Raw genomic sequence first — 14,732 nt, forward strand, 5'->3', positions numbered from 1 at the left:
ATATACAAGGCACAGTCCATACCACGCACGCATAGCACGATAACAAGGCCCCTAGCTATGGCAGTCTTTATGACTTTCATGATCAGCACAAAACGTACAGAGAAAATGTTTTCTTTTTACTTGAAAATGAAATGCTTGTCACTTCATGAAACCTCTACCTCACTGAAAATAGAATCTAATTCTTTCTCAATTACATATTGCAGTCAGTAAGTGCCGTTAATTTAAACATCATTTACTTTACAGCCAGACAATCAACAAATTAATGTACCCGAACAATTCTTATTTTATCGCTTCAGAAAATTTTCTCTCTAAGAAAGAAGTGTTTAAAGACAAAATTTACCAAAGTGTCACTGACATGTTCATAAACTGATCCCATCTAACTAGATGCAAAGATAATAAAACATGACACTACTAAATTTGATTGTTTGTAAATTTGCCAAATTGCTGTCACTTTATGAATCTTCCATACACGGTTGTCAGCAAATTAACACATCGTACCCGACTGACAAATACAAGTATGTCAAACATTCAATTAATCTACTGGCAGCAGAAACAGTTTTTTTCTAACATTTACTTGACTCGAAAATAATGAAACCAGTTTTGTCATTAAGGTATGTGTATACATGCACATCCCCCTTCTCTCAACGCTAACACAATCTCTCTAATAGAAAAAAAAAATCTTCCGTATTCGAAAAATTATTATACGACTTGACATCGTCGTCGAGGCATAAATGCCTTTTTTTGTCCTTACTTTCATCGTAGTGACATGAAACTATGATTATGGAGAGGAAATAAGTTTCATTTGTTTATGTTGACGAGAAAAAAAAAGAAAAAAAAATTCTACACCTGGAAAATACTTAAATTCTGAATCTCTGGTAAGAGACAATTTTGCTGTATTCATAATCCATATTGCCAGCAGAGCTAAGCACAATGCCACTGCCGATATTCCCTGCTGCTTCTTAATGGAAAATCAATTATCATGACGTCTTTAGCTCAAAGTTTGTTTATGCAGACATCATATTTTTGCATTCGCTCAATCTCCCCATCTCTAAGATTTTTTTTGAATTTTTTTTTTTTCTTCTTCTCCTTTCTTTTCTTTCATTCTTTTGATCGATTAGTGGTCGACCTTGGAGACAATTTTCTCTGTCGTGTATATATATATAGACGTTATATCGCATGTCCAAACTTCAACTTATGTCATCTGCATCACAATTCGGGATTGGCAAATAAAAGCAGGTGCATAATTTAAACAAATTTAAAGTCTATCATTTTTAAACATTGTACATCTCGGTAAAGCCCTACCATATGTAACAAATTGAGAGTGTTTTTTTTTTTTTTAATTTTTTTATGTCTTCTCTCTTCTTCATCTTCTTCTCCTACAGCTACAGGAGAGGTTGGCATAAAGCCAAAGGACTATCAGACTTAATGTGATGATACAGCGAGGGTCCTGAGAGGGGTTTTAGAAAATTGACAATATCAGCAAAGAGGGAAGGGTATATATATATTATAAGACAACTGATAACATTTGTATGGGATCAAGCAAGAATTCAAGACCCACAAGTATAAGGTTGTGTTTATCATTAAGACAATATCTGTTTAAGAATTAAAGCTAAACCAGGAAACCCAAAAATGCATCTAGGGATTCCTTGTCCATAGGAAATATATTTTTTTATGTACCATGGTTTCAAATTGACACTTTTAATATTTGTGAAGTGACTGTGTTGACACTCAGGTATAGAATGCTTAAAGGGAGTGAATTAGTCGCGCACAAAGAAATGTCTGATGCCGGTAATCTGACCTAGTTTCGAATGAGGCGTAACAGAAGTGTCAGACGCCACTATCAAACCAAGAAAATACACACACAGCTTGCTACCATTGGTAATATAGACACTAGTGTACAGTCAATACATGCAGCTACGGTCAATACCCACAACACAGTGCACATAGCAGCGATGGACATCTCAGGTCTAGATAAAAGATAACAAGGTATCACGTTTCCTTACTGTCTGCATTTTGTAGCGACAAGGAAAAAACTTTCAGACGGCAGCACATGGTTTGGGGCTAGTCTTCAATGCCTTTAAGATCCATGGGCATTGAGTAACATTTTGTGAACCAAGAATCACAGTATGAATCATCAAAGTTTTACCTAGACTGAGATATCATGTTTACGAGGCTTTCACGGTTTCACCTCTGATCTCCACCATTGTTTATAGGGTTGTTGTACTCTCCGCAGGTCTTTATTAATTATTTAACAATAGAAGATCATACAGATTGATTTCATGTTAACAAGGTCATAAATCAGCTTCTTGTATTCAATTTTGGGCATTACGTGCCATATATAAGATCCAGGCATGTTTTCCTGCTTGATATATTATTTTTACAAGGTTTTCCCCACTTGACATCTGGTGATCTCAAATGACCTTTGACCATCACCAAATATAAGAGGGTTTTTCTACTCAATATGGGGAACCCACACACTATATATGAGACTCATAAAAGTTTCCCTTCTTGAGATCTATTTACAAGGTTTTCAGTTTGACCCCTGATGACCCTGAATGACCTTTGACTTCCACCACAAACAGTACGGGAGTTGTATTCAATATTGGGCATCCACATGCCAAGTATGAGATCCTTCAAGGTTACCCTTCTTGAGATATCTTGATCACAAGCAACATCACATACACACACACACACATATGCCATCACCATTACATATATTCATTTTGCCTTCAGAAAGGAATAATAAATTAATTGCCATTTTCAGTTAAATCTGACACGGTTTTAAGTTATAAATATCTGCCTTAATAAAAATAGTCCTGTGATTAACTGAATTAAATAACCAGCAACAAAATATGGCTACATCACTACTTGCTGCACAATAGTTTTCATAAAAAGTGCATGCCATTAACTCCCTGTTGGTATACTAAGTACTATAGGGTTTTTATTGCTCTTCATTATACATGCTATTAAGTACAGTAATATATGGCAAATTCAAAGTACTTGGTTGCCTTTCATACTACAGTTCAACCTTCAATCCAACAAATTCATCATACACAATTAAATAGCATTACACAATGTCAAATACTGTAGGATAGGTTCATTTCTTTTTGTCAAGTGGTTTAATATATATTAAGTAGATAGCCTTCAGCTGGATATACTAACGGGAGCAGTTGCGGCATCAAGGGTACGGTATTTGTCCCCCCCCCCACCCCTCCCAGTTATTATAATACTTACTCCCTTGTTGTCCCACAATTGGCTCTGGTAAAACAAAGCTGAATCCCTGCAGCCTCTGCACAGCCCCTACATTTGCCTGTGATGAGCATTCACCTTATACATGCATTTACGCACTTCCAAAATGTTTTCCCACCAAACTGTTTGCTTGCCATCCAATTCCCTACCCCCACCCCCCCCACCACCACCCCTCCCACCTCCCCACTCTGCTGTCACTGGCTGTTCATGAGAGTATGATATCAAGAGATTTACATCATACAAGATTTCAAGAATGCACTGTGATGGATTTATGGATTCTGGTAAACATTATGTAGCTGTAATTAATATTTTAGCAATAAATGTTACCCAGTTGTTTTGACAGCAATATCGGTGCAATTAATTTAACATAAGCTAAAGTAACAGTGTGCATGGCATTGAACTCCTTTTATTATCTTCCACATTTGCAGCAACATAATAAGTGCTGTATGAATATAGTACCATGGCATTTTTTAAACTTCTGATGAATTTTAATTATTGTTGTATAAATTACTTTATATCATAGCTATCGTCAATATAGTATCATTCACCTCAATTACATACAATGTCAGATGTTACTGCATGTACAGACCTTTTGGTTTTCATAGCTTAGCGAGAGGGCGTTGTGGTCAAGTGGTTAAGGCAGTGGACTTGTGATCTAAGGATTACAGGTTCGAGCCCTGGCCAGATCATTGCGTTGTGTCCTTGGGCAAGGCACTTCATCTCCATTGCCTCTCTTCACCCAGGTGTATAAATGGGGACTTGCGAGGTGACTTGTAAATATAGTTGCGAGCGTCGGTTTGTGGCTGCACCCTATGGGAAGTCCCCCAGGGGACACGTGGCTGTGGTGCACTGTGGTGCCCCAGGAGAGATTGTTTGAATTGTGCACACTTTGGTGTGTAGGTGTGAAAAGTTACCAATGACCAGGGTTAAGTACAAAAGCGCATAGAACTTTTGGATTATGCGCTATATAAATAACGGGGTAATAATAATAGCTTAACTTTTAGAGAATTGTCAAAATCCCCCAAAGTTACTGGTTTGCGTATTTGTGAATGACAATGATACTGACCTGCATTCTCCACTCTACATATACAGTATGCACTCATATCTACCTAGGTGATGCAGGGGATACAGGTGATGCATCTTGAATTTAGGGCCTTGCTGCTATCAGAAACTTCACCAAAAACCTTCAAACCAACAAGATTTCTACGGTTGTAAATCACACTGGAAAATACAGTTGTAAGCCTTGAGACTGGAAGGAAGAGGATGTGGGTGTTGACCCTGAAGTAGGTGAAGTGGGGGTGCAGTGCTAAAATGTTACCAACTATTGGAAGCTCAGTAGATTATAGTGCATATGTAGAATGGAGACAGGTAAGAGAGGAGGGAATTAAACCATAATGTGTCATATTTAGTAATAATGAAAGCAAATGTCTCAAGTTTCAATGCAAAATGGTCACACAAAAACATGTTCTAGATTCCAGCTATAATTCAATTAAGAATGCACCATTGTGTAGTAAACTAGCTGATATAAACTTGTTCAAATAGGCTACTTTTAAATAGTTACATAAATCTAACTGGAATAATTGTGTATTTAAAAAGAAACATTCAATAAACATTTTTTCCAAGCATTGATTTAGTTCAAATATTTCACTCATTTTTATGTTATATTGCTTTTACCTAATTCCTTTTCTTTTCTTTCATTTTGCTTAATTTTTTCTCTTTTATTTCCGTAAATTAAGAAATGTACAAAGATTTGTCTGGAATTCCACCACAGACATACATAAACCAATCTGACCACTCTAACGTTCAGACAGTCCAACACTCATTTCCACTGCTTCAACCTCTGTTTTCCTGTTCTATGCACATTCTATGAGCATTGGATGTTTCTGTGACTGTATCTTACAAATCGATTAAAATGAAGTTAACCTCATCAGAACCTTGTAACGACAAAAGTGACAAAAGAGTCTCGACAGTGAGGTACTATGTAGGACACCATGGATGCGGCGGACGTGCTTGGATTTCAAGATCTGTAAGAATGAGTTAGTACTGTACAGGTACCATGTATAGGTACATTACATTATATACATCACGTACAGTATGTAATGGCCTGGATCGTATGGAATTTGGGTTCATCAAACTGTGTGTGTAATTTTGGTCACTCACATTAAATGCTAGAATTATGCTAGGGATGACAATCACTGGCAAGAGGATAAATAAAATCAAAGATACAGAAAAGTAGTCTATACTGTTAAACTAGTTTTGCAATTTGTTTAGTTGCATTTAATTTTGCCCATTTCCATGAATGCCTCGAGGGGTGTACTATAATAAAAGATCTCCTCTTCCTTCTCAATCTGACTTTTAAGGTATCAGAATATCCCTTTAAAGTCCATGAGCATGCTCAGAATCAGATGTCTGGCTGCAATATAAGCTCCCTCCTGTTGGCCTCAATAATATGCTAGTAATAAAAACCACAAATGGTCAGCTAAGATTCACCATGCATATATATCTATATATATATATATATATCTATATGTGTGCTGCAGTATCTATTTCAATGTAAACTTCAAAGTATTGGCTCTCAGTAAATTTTATCTGGCTTCTTCAACCTTCTCAAATGTCTGTCTCTTGACCAATTTTATCACAGAGGAGCCTTTTAGCTCAGAAATATTATTTCTAAAAAAAACTTTAATTAAGTACATAGACACATGGGCATAAAGTTTGGTCAATGTAAACGATACTTTACCTTCAAGAACAGAGATTTTACAGCACAGCAAAAGCCTATCACTTACAGTAATTGTTAACACTATGCAATATGTGCTAAGTTAACAGACCGATTCAACTTTGCAACTTGAATGAGTTGAATCAAAGTCAGGTATGATTTCAACAGCTAGGGAAGTCTGCAGACTATACTGTAGTTCGGGACAAGTTTTGATTGCTTCAACAAGAAAATACAACAATTATGAAAATTACACATCCACTACCCTGTAAAATATCAGCCTTGTACAGTATGGATTTAAGTATGATGAAATACTGTACTTCTTCCAGACTAATATGGGTGGGTGGTAGAACATAATAGAGTGTAATGAAATGGTATTGTGTGGTGAACAAGGGGGAAAGGGAGGGGGAGGGGAGGGTGAGGGAGGGGAGGGGTAGGGATGTTCTTCTAAACTCCCTTGAAGTACCAGAGCTAAAATTAATAAACTAAATTCATGTGCTTTACACACAAGAGAAATATTGCACAGTAAATTAATCCCTTCCATGAAAAAGACAATTACTTATTCTATAATTATGCCTTAGAACTAATTACGCAGTGCAGCTCAATGCTCAGTGTATCTTTGTGATGCCCTTAGCTTGGTTTGGTTGAGGGCACTAAAAACTTCTCTTTTTCATCCATTACACTTTATACAATTTACTACTTTTATGTTTCAAACTACATTTTTCAAATTGCGTAGATGTATGTGCCGACACATTTGACATAAAGTTACATTTTCAGTGGCAATTCATTTTTGTGAACAAAAGAAACATGTTTACAGGGTGTATTAAGCAAAAAGTTTCAAGTTTGTTGAATAGCAAACTCCACTGAATGAGAGCTCTAGAGGATATACTACATATTTGTACAGTATATATGCGTATAATTCTAAGGGAGGCATGATTGACTTTAGGTGATCACCCCAACCTCCCTCCCTCCCCCCCAGCAGACAGAATATTATAGAAAAAAATCCAAGTGACATTTTACAGTGCAACCTGTATGTGCAGTACTATTGACAGTTGAAAACTCTTTAACAATGTTTCACAAGTTGTTAAATGCAACAACATTTTACAATAAATACTGTATCCTTAGACCCTTCCCCCTTCAAGATAATATATCCATTGGAAGCATCGAAACAGTTAAGCAAAGAAAGCAATTAAAAACCAGTACTATGAACACATTAATGATGTCAAAATCTGCCATTGACCTAAGTTACTGTACTTTTCTACATCACTGTTGGCCTGCAGCCAAGTTATAAATTATGTGCTTATAAGTCACATTAGAACATATCCAACATCATTGTACTGGCATGTCTCAAATGAAATCAAATGAATATATGTCTTCATATTTTCTTTCCCTTCATACATTGCTATCTTAATCACCTTTAAAACTGAACACAAAGTTTGAAAGTTTTATTCCCTGCTGGGTTTTAACTGTGTCCCTCCAAATTACGCTCAAACATTTTAGGAGTGTTACAATAAACTAAATGTTAGCTAGCTTTAAAAAATCTGTAAAATGTACAGTATATGAAAACAACTGCCTTGAGGATGTTTGAAGAAAACCCATTTGCTGAAGTTTGAACAGAACCTACCATTACATAATACCGATGCTTCATACTATTAAACCAATTCATTTCAGGCTCCATCGATTTAAACATTTCTTAATTTTCACCCTTCTACGTACAGTCAGCAGTATATGTTCTATATACAGTACTATATATCTCTATATAAATCTATTCCTTGTCCTTTTTCTAGGATATCGCTTCATAGCAACATCTAATATTGGAATTCTACATGTCACAGATTGACAAACCGCAACCAAATGGCAAACATACCGTTAAATGGTTTATTTTTAGCTCTCGTTGCAAATGGGATAACCTGATACGAAGCCTGGCATGATAACAATGAAGACCAGGAAGAACATAGAGTACCCCGGTGGTGACCAAACAGACATAACAACAATTACCTAACATACCACGCATTCTGCTATTCCGCTCTGGTTGTAGCACATCAACGCTATAGCTCCTCTTGAGCCATCACAGGGGCCTCTCCGCATTTCACATTGTGCCTCACCGTACGCTGCAGTACGTCCTAGATTTGACGTTTTTTATCTGAATTGCTTCTTCCACCCGTGATGGAGGGGAGGGTCCAAAACTAATTTGACAGACACTCATATTTAACATGCTGAGCTCTGCTTGGCAGGGTCCTCGGTGTATCGTTAAGGTTAAAGCAGGAGGGAGAGATACCTTATCGTTGCTTACGTCATACGTGCTGGGAAACATTTCTCTCTTCTATCCGTTGGTATTTGAGGTCCACAAAAGGGTACAAGTGTCTGGCCAAAGTGTGGAGATGTTTGCATAATTAAATCAAATTCTCCTCTTTATTGTATCATGTTCTTGGCGGAGTAGCCCCATCAAGAAACCATGTACCTTCTGCGGGATTGTGTGAGCGAGGGTGACATTCCGAGGTGCTTGACAAATGGCATGCCGACGGTTTATCCGTTATCTTTAAATAACTCCATCCATGTAGACGAAAAACGATAGCCGATTATGCACCAGCGCATTCCCCAATGTTGATTATTGTTACAGATAAAGAGGTATTACTCTAAGGATATTCACAATAGCAAAAACTAAAAATAAACCGTTGGCTCTGAACATTTTGTTTTCAAGAGAGTTAACAACGGGTTATTTTTGAGTAGTTGTTTTTGCTGCGTAATGTTCTTCTCACCGGATTCAAGTATAACATGGCCTATGTTTTATGTACGAGTTGGTTTATGAAAGTATTTCCTTTCCTTCCAATGGGCACATTTTATAAATTAGCGCCTCTCTTCAACACAGATTCTCTCATGCAAAAGTAAGTCTAGGCTATACAGTATGTACAGTACCTACCATAGCTATGAAAAATATTGCAACTGTATGACAGGTTTTGGGGCAAAGCTTTCTTGTGGTGTTTCTGAAGAATGGCTGGATTGTGTAGATTACCCAAAAGTTACTGATTTGGGTACACAAGGGACAAACGGGGATCTTCAGTCACGCCCTCAATATATCTACCAATCAAGATGTACACAAGGAACAAACAGGGATCTTCAGCCGCGCCCTCAATATATACCATTCAAGAAATACACAAGGGACGAACAGGGATCTTCAGCCGCGCCCTTAATCTACAGAGGGGGCTGTCATAATTCTGTCCCCTCTCGTTTCTGCAAAACTTGACAAGCTGCAGCCTGTGAAATAATGTTTACAATCAGCACAATGGTTGCGCTGCATTTACAAATTCTTTGGAGATCTGTAAACATTATAAATATTTGCAATAGGTCCCAGAGCCATACAGTATACTGCACATCAAGAGGTATGGCTCTTATAGACTGACTGATATCCCAAAACCTACTGGTTTGAATATTAATGAGTGACGAGCTAACCTGTCTCCCCACAACCGTAGCACTGTCGTTCTATCGTGAAGGAATGTAAGCTAACAAAGAGTAGTGATACTAACGAGTACCTTAACAACGTCCTTCACTTAGTTCCCTCCGAATAACGTTGAGGAAAATTCAGACGAAAAAACACAGGATACTGGAACTTTGGATAGTAGAATGAGAAGGGCATTGACCGGAGGAGCGGGTCATAGAGTGTTTAAAGGTTACCAGGAGATTCTAGGCACAGTAGAACAAGAGTGCTAAGGTTGTGGGGAGACAGGTAAGTGAGGAGGGAAGTAAATAGGATAGCACCCTATTGTTTCTTCACCAACCTTACTCTTTGCCGGGAAAGCATAAGTGGGTCTCGACAAGTACTGATATTTGCATCCTCAAGGTTACTTACAGCATTAAGATTTATTTCACATACGTTTTTCTGGTAATTTACGTATCTTCTAATTTATGTAGTCTTAGGTATTGTTTTTTGCTATGTTAATTTTTTTCTTTTTTCTTAACTGTCTTGCATATCAGACATAAATTTGAAAGTGAATTCTATTGACAAAATATCCAATATAAATTTAATCTCTTTAATTTTACGATTCAGACTATCCAACACAAACCATACACTCAGAAGGAAGAGGATGTGGGTGATGACTCAGAAGTGGGTGGTGACCTGGAAGTGGGTCAATGTGGGCGACGGGATAAAATGTTAACATTTGTAAACTATGGAAATATGGTAAAGTGCAAAAGTAGTGTTGAGACATGTAAGATAAGAATGAAGTACCGTATAAATTAATGCTTCCCCAACCACTTTAACAGCTCAGATTAGAAAAACACCTGCTGATGTTTTTGCCTCTTTTTTTTCCTTTTCTTTGTTAAGATTTCAGGAAGAATTATTTATCTGTTCGCTAGGAACAACTGGAATGTGGCAACCAGCAGAAATTGCTGTTTTGCTGTTGTGTTAATGTCTACCTCTAGGCCCATATCCTTCTATGGATGTATTACCACATCTCGAGAACAAGATATCCAAAGCTGGTTGCCTTGCGCCGTTGAAAAGTTTGAGCGTTTCAAATCCAGACAATTAATGCGGTAACAACACATGTATTGGCAGCAAAGAATGTTCTTCGTGCTAGATCTGCAGACTCTCGCCACCTGCTTGAGAGAGGACAATTTCTACTTGAATAATTTGATTGAGGGGAAATTTCCTGTCTTGAGAAGGATCTGTCATGCCTGCCATGGTCCAGTAATTCAATAATCCACTGTTTGTATGCACTGTTTATAGCCCTGCAATGCAATGAACACACCATCTAATGAAAACCCTGGTTAAAGAAAAAAAAGAAGCTCTCCAAAAGCAATTCAAAATTCCCAGGCTTCAATTTGCAGTCAAACTCCCTTTAGAGCTAGCTTTAGGTGAAAGCTTTATTTTCAGAGCTTCAAAGAAAACATTTCTCCTACGCGTGGCATGCACAGGTCTTTTATCGGTGAAAAGGACTTCAGAAACTGCTAATTACAGAGACTGTAAATCTTATCTCTATATACCAATATACAAATGTACCATCTTACAATATTCGAATGATCTAGCTCTAACATGTCCTCGGTATGTAGAACTTTACTTGGTTGAGGGTCTGGCTGCTACTGTCTTGGTTAAATTGCTTTCATTTAAATGCATGGCCATAGGAAAGTGTTTCAAGTGAATGGTGATAGAGCAATGTATAGCAGCAGTAGCATATGATGATGTTAATTGAGTCCCGCCAATGCAGCTGTGTGTAAGTATATCAAGGCCACGGTTCTTCACTGCTGGCTTCAAATCAACAAATTAAGAACTGCACAGTAGATAAGTTTTTATGATCTGAGTGACTGATAAAATTACGTCCCTGATAGTGGCCGCCGTATACAAGTTACAGTATTTATGGAATTTCTTTTTGTTCCTAACTGAAGATATTGTTTACTGACTATAATACAGTAGCTATTTTGACTGGCAAATTACATATTACCCTTAATTATTCAAGATAGTGGATCAAAACCATATGCTATACATGATGTCATATCATGGCAGACATTTTTCAAAAGCTTTATTTTTCCTCTTATAATGTTCTCGTTGGTTTATATTTGAACGTGATACATTTGGAATATTTTGCTGAACAGCTGCCAATATTCTCTACATTTAGAATTTCATCAACATGCACCCTTTTTTTTAACATTATTAAGGAACTAAGTCTTCCTCTGTGAATAAGTGAATTTACTAAACAAGTTTAATCAAGAGTAAAACCATTTTCAGCCGAGTTGCCCCGATGACATCATTCACTCTACTGTTGCCAGATGCATTCATAAAATGCCACCAAATTTGAAACATTTGTGACTTTGCCATACAAAAGTCTGCTAAATGCGGACGTGGTTTTTGACCCACTTCCACTAGTTTTATTCAGCAATCAACTATAACCATTTGAAATAACCTTTAACCACCACAACCTAGTCATGGCATTAGGATTTGGTTCAACTTGGTTTTGGAAATCTGTAGACCCGATTATAATTTTGGTAACCCCAAAATTGACTGATACTTAAAAAGTCTAGGTTTAAAGGGAGAGATTAAGAGACTGGAGTGTAGGGAAGTTATACTTTAGGAGGCTGGCAGAGACTGGGAGATGGTGAACGTTGAGAGAAGACATCATAAAGAGACTCTATTGAGAAGGGTCGAGAAGGCTAGGATGAGGCTATGTGAGGTGGCTGGAAGCTGAAGGAGAAGGCTGAAAGGAGGCTAGGAGGAGGCTGGAGAGAGAGAAAGAGAAGAAAGCAAACCACGCTATCCGTTACGTTCCAATAACCTCTGAAATGACATTTGAATCATGATGAGAGAGACAGAACAACAGTCCGTTATTTCTCACGCATAGTCGCATTAAACCAGAGTCGAATCAACGCGAGCGTAAAATAACAGTCTAGAGAGCTGCGACGATGAGCAGTAACGTTTCCAGTGACTCCTGGCCTAAACATACAAATCAAGACACAGGGAACACATAGAGACGCATGAGGAGACCGCTGGCAGTATCCATGGCAACCTGTTAGCTCTAATTCAATCACTTACATTTTGGGAAAAGAGGATACCGACTCATCAGGCCTTTCGTATGAATCCCTTATCGGAGGCATAACATAGTGCGTTGTTAGCAGCCATCTGCTGCTAATACCAAGATGCGCTCGCTGTGCACGCCAGCTCCAGTCATTGCATGCTCTTATGGTCTGCATCATGGTATAATATAGATACATGGTTACATACTGTACATGTGTATGTAACCACTATAGCAGTCTCAATGAAATAGAGCTCTGTACATTACACATTTGTGTGCACCTGACATGAGCAATTGTAACCAAAAGTCATCTACAAAAATTTAATTAACCTACGGTACTATACTGTGCAAATTAATTGAGAATTATAATACATGGCAACCAGTGCACATCATTACCCAGAGCTGGTAAATGTCGAGACAGAAAGTTAAATTTCATGATCTTCAAGAGTTGGATACATATCAAATTGTCAATTATGAAACAAGATAATTATGGGACTACCAGCAACTATTTGAAATGATCCACTACTGTAGTACAACAAAGCAATAGTACTAATGATAATACTGTAATTCACGGTCGATAAAGTGGTTGGAAATTATACAGGTCTGGGTGCATGCAATGGACATTGCACTATATGTGGGGTCTGTATGATATTCCTTTACAAGCTGTCCCTCTGCATGCTGAATGACAATAAACCATACATTGGTATACGTACTGATTTTAAAATACTGATATTACCCAGGGATATACAGTATATATACGAATGGCATATTTTTGGAAAATTCTCAATTTTCTTCCCATATATCTGAGATCTGATATTAAAAATAACAATTGGTTGAGATCTTCGGGTGTCAGTCAAGGCAATGAAAATGTTGAGGGCAGCATAAAATTTACCAAATGATTAATGAGTGGTAGAATGAGAAGGAAGGGCATTGACCGAAGGGGTTGGTCATAGAGGGCGCACAGTTTTTAAAGTTTACCAGTTCATTCTAGGCACGGTACAACAGCAGTGCTTAAGTTGTGGGGAGACAGGTAAGCTTTGAGCAAAGTATATTTACCAAATGCTTTACAGCCAAAAGGTTGAAACACTTTATGTTTTCATCAAGATCTTTAATACTTTTGAATAATAACTGACAGTTTTGGTCATATTAATAATTACTAATTAATCCAAACTGAGAATATTATTTCCATATCACTGTACATGCATTAATTATAACCAAACACAATATCATAGATGAAATAGCCGGATCTACAAATTATCAAAGAGGTAACTCATACAAACTGTACAGGACCAATAACCAAGATTTAAACTATTTACGTACGATAAAAACTTCAAAATCTCCTACAATTGATTGCTTTACATGATCATCCAACGACAAATGTGTGCAATATTGACGTATTGATTTAAAATCTTTTTGCAATTTTCCGTTGGCGTCTCTGTCACAATTTGTTTTTTATTACTTTTCGTTTTCTGTCATTCACTGTGTACCATTGCATGATGGTATTATCACATGTTGTTATTGTTGTTGTTGTATACTGTACAGCCAAGACTTCCCATCTATTCTTGATTATCACTTTTATTTGCATGCAATATTAGTAGGCTGAGAGTATATATAGATTAAAAAGTGAAAAAATTACAATGCTCAACAATGCTGCAGATTTTCATGAGCCTGCATTTATTGTTCAGGGTTATATGTGTGTACACTACGTGCAGTACATTTGTGAAATGTCATGCAAATTTCCAGAGACAAAAATGAATTTCAATTTCAATGATGTTTCTGATCGGCTTCGATATATACGTAGCTCAATGAATATAAATAAGAAGGATGCTGAGGTGATATTTATTTTCATGTATTTGTTACTTTTCAGGATCGTACGTGTGTTTAATAGTACTTACAGTTGTGTGTGCCAGTAGGGCGATTGCCTGGTTCATTATTCATGTACCTAGTATTAATTAGTTAGCCAAGTTTTCTTAGCTACCTGCTTTAGAAGCAGTGTCAGTCATTATAGATAGATCTAGGAATTTTCCTCCCTTATTTTTTTGTCTTTTTGGCCTTCAGTCAATGGCTATTTCACTTAAGTACTAATTACCAAGCCTTTTTCAGGCGAGATATCCAAAATATCAATTTTATACTGGTTAAAAGCCAAAATGACAAAACACTACACAATTAGGGTGACCCTTACACAAAGGTGGCCTAACATTATACCAATACCATCAGAAACAGATTAAATTATTCCTCGTCAATTGATGTGTGCTTCATTAATTAACCTT

General features: G+C 37.2%; 1 protein-coding gene across 12 annotated transcripts in view; it reads right to left on the reverse strand.

Annotated features, from left to right (window-relative positions):
* LOC139968957 (dual 3',5'-cyclic-AMP and -GMP phosphodiesterase 11-like) overlaps nucleotides 1-14,732 on the reverse strand; it is a 168,169-nt gene that overhangs the window by 133,477 nt on the left and 19,960 nt on the right. The gene's annotated exons all lie outside the window — the stretch shown is intronic.

Source organism: Apostichopus japonicus, chromosome 6, assembly GCF_037975245.1.
Source record: "Apostichopus japonicus isolate 1M-3 chromosome 6, ASM3797524v1, whole genome shotgun sequence".
Taxonomy (NCBI): Eukaryota; Metazoa; Echinodermata; class Holothuroidea; order Aspidochirotida; family Stichopodidae; genus Apostichopus; species Apostichopus japonicus.